Source organism: Mirounga angustirostris, unplaced genomic scaffold (genome assembly GCF_029215605.1).
Source record: "Mirounga angustirostris isolate CCGP_5_RB_7025 unplaced genomic scaffold, mMirAng1.0.hap1 SCAF_5, whole genome shotgun sequence".
Taxonomy (NCBI): domain Eukaryota; kingdom Metazoa; phylum Chordata; class Mammalia; order Carnivora; family Phocidae; genus Mirounga; species Mirounga angustirostris.
In genome coordinates this window covers 110694726-110700273 of record NW_026991713.1, presented here as the reverse complement: position 1 = coordinate 110700273, position 5548 = coordinate 110694726, and the positions used below count along the sequence as shown (strand labels likewise).

The window sequence follows — 5548 nt, the reverse complement described above, 5'->3', positions numbered from 1 at the left end:
TTAGCAAACTGGGACTATAAGGGAACTCTCTTAATCTGATAAAGGGTATCTCAAAAAATGTTCTATAGCAACATAACACTTAATAGTGAAATATTGGATTCCTTCTCCCTACGGTTGAGAATGCAAGGATGTCCACTGTCACCATTTCTGTTCAACATTGCATTCAAGGTCCTAACTAGTGAAATAAGGGGAAAAATTAAAAAGCATACATATTAACAAAAACAAAGCTAAATTATTTTTATTCAAAGATGACATGATTGTTCACATAGAAAATCAAAAGGAATCTACAGTATGTTAAAACCAGTGAGTGAACTTAGCAAGTCAACATGAAAAATCCATTTTACTTCAAAATACTAACAAAGACAATTGAAAAAATAAAATTTTAAAATATCATTTACATCCTCAAAAAATTAAACATAGAATGACCATATGATCCAGCAATTCCACCTCTGGTCTATAAACAAAAGAACTGAACACAAGGACTCGACCAGATATTTGCCATCAATGTTCATGCAGCATTATTCACAATCGACAAAAGATGGAAATACGCTAAATCTCCATTGATAGATGAGTGCATAAACAAGATGTGATATATACGGGCAATGGAATGTTATTCGGCCTGAGCAAGGAGTGAAATTCTGACACTTACTACAACATGGATGGACATTGAAGATACTGTGCTAAGTGAAAGAAAGCAGACACAAAGGGATAAATACTGTATGATTCTACTCATATGAGGCACCTACAGTGGTCAAATTCCTAGACAGAAAGGAGAACTGTGATTGCCAAAGGCTGGGGGAAAGGAATGGGCAGTTATTCTTTAATGGGGACAGAGTTTCAGTTCAAAAAAAGTTCTGCAGACAGAGGTGGTGACCATTGCACCACAATGGGAATGTACTTAATGCCACTGAATGGTACATTTTAAAATGGTCAAAATGGTAAAATTTGCATTATGTCTTTCTTATCACAATAAAAAATACCATTTACAATATCATCGCATACCTAGGAATAAAATTAATTACAGATGTGCAAGTCCTCTACACTGAATACTAGAAACATTGCAAGGGGAATTTTTAAAGGGCCTAAATAAGTGGAAAGAATTACCACATCTGTGAATAGACAGAGTCAATATTATTAAGATGTCAAATCTGCCTAAGTTGATCAATGCAACTTCTGTTACAACCCCTGCAGGACTTTTTTTTTTGTAGTAAACAAGCAGATCATAAAATTTATGTGAAATAAAAACAATCTAAATAGCCAAAAGGAGCTTGAAGAAGAAGCAAGAGGAGGGCGAGGAGGAAAAGTAGGAAGCGGAGGAGGATTTTGCACTACCATATTCAAGACATGCTGTAAAATTATAGTGATTCAAACTGTGTGGTATTGGCATAAGAATAGACAACTAGATCAATGGAACAGAATAAAAAGCCCCAAAATAGACCCATACACATATGCTCACTTGATTTTCAACAAAGGCACTGGTGGGAAAGAAAACTCCTCCATCTATTATGGGAGCAATTGTGGGTATCAACTAGATGTCTTATTACCTCACACTGTGCATGCGCGCACACACACACACACACACACTCACAAATAATTCTCAATGGATATGGATCTAATACCTAAATGTGAAGGCTAAACTATAAAGCTTTTGGAAGAAATCATAGAATGATGTCTTTGGGAACTGTGGCAAGAATTTCTCGGCTAAGACATAAAAAGTACTGATTGTAAGTGGAAAATAGGATAAAATGGACTTCATCAAAATTTAAAATTTTTGTTCATCAAAAGACATCATTAAGAGGGTGAAAAGTCAATGTCCACACTGGAAAAAACATTCACAATGTATATATTTTATACAGGATTTGTATGAGGAATACATAAAAGTTCTTATAGATCAACAATAAAAATGCAGTTGTAAAAAATGTAAGAATGGCTAATACATACATGCAAAGATACTCAACATCATTAATCATCAGAGAAAATAAATTAAACCACAGCTAGATATCAAAAGACACCCACCAGAATGACAGAACTTAAAAAGACTGGTAATACCAAGTGTTGGTGAGGACATAGGGGAGTTGGATATTTTGAACATTGCTGATGAGAGTTTGGAAACGTGGTTAACAGTTGCCAATAAAGTCAAATTTACATTTGATTATGATTTACTAATTGCATCTTAGATACATACCAAAAGAAATTCATCTATGTATCCACAAAAAACTTGTACAGAAATGTTCATAGCAGCTTTATGCATAAAGACAAAAAATGGTAAGCACATCAACAGCAGAATGAATAATTGTGATAGAGTCATGCAGTGGGATACGACTGAGCAATAAAAAGGAACAAACTGTTGCTACATGTGGAAGAATCTCAAAGGCATTGTGACAAAAAGCAGTAACAGGGCGCCTGGGTGGCTCAGTTGACTAAGTGTCTGCCTTCGGCTCAGGTCATGATCCCAGGGTCTTGAGAGCAAGTCTCACTGGGCTCCCTGCTCAGCGGGGAGCCTGCTTCTCTCTCTACCCCTCCACCCCTGCTTGTGATTTCTCGATTTCTCACTCTCTCCTCTTTCTCTCTCTCTCGGATAAATAAATAAAATCTTTAAAAAAACAGCAACAAAGTTTACATATGTATAATTTATATGACATTTTGGGAAAAGACAAAACCATAGGAATAGAGAACAGATCACTGGTTGCCAGGGATTGAGGAGGATGAACATTAGATTCTAAAGGGTGATTTGGGACTGCATCCTGACTCTGGTGGTAATCTATATATGTGTTGCAGCTCATAGAACTGTATACATAGAAAAAGTGAGGGGTGCCTGGGTGGCTCAGTTGGTTAAGCAGTCTACTCTTGGGTTCAGCTCAGGTCATGATCTCAGGATCCGGGAATCTCAGCACAGAGTCTGCTTAAAGATTCTCTCCCTCTGCCCTTCTCCCTACCCACACACGCACATGCACTTGCTCTCTCTCTCTCTCCAAAATAAATAAATGAATCTTTAAAAAAAGAAAAAAGAAAAAAATAAACACAACTGCATGTAAATTTAAAACCACTTACACTGAGTGCAAGAAGCCAGACACACAAAAGAAAGCATAGTATACCATTCCTTTTATCTAAAGTCACAAAAACAGACCAAACTAATCTATATTCAAAGAAATCAAAATAGTAGTTAAAATGGGGTGGTGACATTACATGAAAAAGGGAATTGTCTAGGGTGACAAAAAAGTTCTAAATCTTGATCTATGGTGGTGGTCACGCGGCAGTATACATACGTATAATGACATTGAGCTTTAGTCTTGAGATTTGTTCACTTCACTATATTTTAAATTTACCTCAGTAAAGTGTTATAAAAGATGTTTGATACTGATGGCCACATGATTATATAGAGAGAATTCTCAAATGTTCTCCTTTGTTTGCCCACAACTGGATTTAAATCAATAAGTACATGTAAATGCCTAAAATTTTGAGTTTTAAGCTCCCTCCCTGGCAGGAAATTAGGCACCTAAAGCAGTTCCTTAACTCTGTCATATATTAGGGGCAGAAGCCAGATCTGTAAGCTCTTCACTTATTACTAAGAACAGCCTTGGGGGCAAGGGAACCCGGACTTTCACAGACCTCTTTAGGGCACTTTCCTTCACCTTCATTGGAATACTATGTATCAAAATCAGTCAAAGCGTAGGCAATCCAAAACGAGTATGTTTCCTTTTTGGGTTACAGGCACAAGAAGCATGCTTAGCTAAATGTTGAATTTTAAGCCAGAAAACAAGAAGAAACAAAAAACTCAAATCTCCAGTAAGAGGTGTATGAATTACTTTTTTAGGCTTTCCATGCCGATAGCGTTCTCACAAACATGGTGAACGTTCCTAAAACCCGCCGGACTTTCTGCAAGAAGTGTGGCAAGCACCAGCCCCACAAAGTGACACAGTACAAGAAGGGCAAAGATTCTCTTTATGCCCAGGGAAAGCGGCGTTATGACAGGAAGCAGAGAGGCTACGGTGGGCAGACTAAGCCGATTTTCCGGAAAAAGGCTAAAACTACAAAGAAGATTGTGCTGAGGCTTGAATGTGTTGAGCCCAATAGCAGATCTTAGAGAATGCTGGCTATTAAGAGATGCAAGCATTTTGAACTGGGAGGAGATAAGAAGAGAAAGGGCCAAGTGATCCAGTTCTAAGCTTCATATTTTGTTACTATTACGAAGACAATAAAATCTTGAGGTTATGTTCACTTCAAAAAAAAAAGTATATGAATTACTTTTTTAGTTTTACGAAACAAAAAAAAAGTCTTAAATCTCAATTAAAAAGGAAATCAAAGCCATACTTCATTATTAGTATGCAAAATCTAGAAAACGGTACAATAAGAGAGCATTCATCATCATCTTGGCAATTAAATAGCTTCCTTTCACCGTCTCAACACATAGCTCTATACAAGAGTTTATTAACTTAAGGGGCTAAGTTCACATTAATAAAGCTTAACTGCCCTTGGCCAATTGAACAGCAAATCTATAAAACATGCAGCTGCTTTTGGGTATATAGATATATTGATATATCAATCTATCAATAGATCGATAGATTGAGATAGATAGATAGGCATTATCTACCTATAGATAACATATTTATATGCACATACATAATTATTGACAGTTTTTTCCTCAATGCTTCTGTTGCTTCAACCAGAGTGCATCACCGGCATGCGTCATTAGTGGGTAAATACCTACTGATAAAGTGTTTCCATTCACATGTGCGGTGTTTCTTAGGCTGAAGAAAATTGAAATCACACCCGAGCATCAGCCTTGTAAATGCAAGCACCCTCCCTGGGCGGTGGATGTCTTTCACACTTCTGAAACTGAGCGGCCCACATCCCTAACCTCAAACCGTTAAGTCAGCTCAAGTCGAGGGTCCCCGCCAACGAAGAGAGAGGCTGTCAAAGAAATATCAACCGTTTAATCCCTGCTCCGGTGCATTCGTACCTCCCGTTTTGCTTCATGATTCCACCTTCAGCCACTTCAAGCCGGACCCTGGGACCAGATCGCTCTGGCAACTGGGGAATGCCCTCTGCTCATGTAAGATGACCATTTCTCTTTACTCTTTACTGGGCCACTTGACAGACAGCAGGCAGCTAGGGATGGGCTTGCTGGCCCCGCTGGGCTGGCTGGAGCGGAACAGCTCTGTGCCCGCCGCCCCACCCCCACTGGGCTCCGGAATAGGTCGCTGTGGCCTTGGCATTGCTCTGCGGCCGCCACGCAACCCCAGGCCGAGCGGAGGACAGGGCGGCTAGCAGCCTGCAGACAGTGAGGCCAGGCTGCTTCACTGAGTAACTCGGGACAAGTGTGTCTAGGCGTAAACTCCCACAGTCCTGTTACCATATCCCGGGGGTGGTGAGGCTTTTTTCTCCCTTGGGCACCATAACTTTCAACTAGCCAGCTTTGCTCCTGACATCTGGCCTTGCAGCTCCTTCTGCAAGGGAACGAAAGGTGTGTTCTTGGTGTTGGTTTGGGTTTTTAAGTTAAAGTGGGGAGCAAAGAGGAGAAAGAAGTCTGCATCAGGGCCTGTGACCT

At 39.4% G+C, this 5548-nt stretch overlaps 1 pseudogene; it reads left to right on the top strand.

The window, feature by feature from the left end:
• Window positions 1-3821: 3821 nt before the first annotated feature.
• On the top strand, window positions 3822-4175 carry LOC123841769 (large ribosomal subunit protein eL42-like; annotated as a pseudogene).
• Window positions 4176-5548: the final 1373 nt, after the last annotated feature.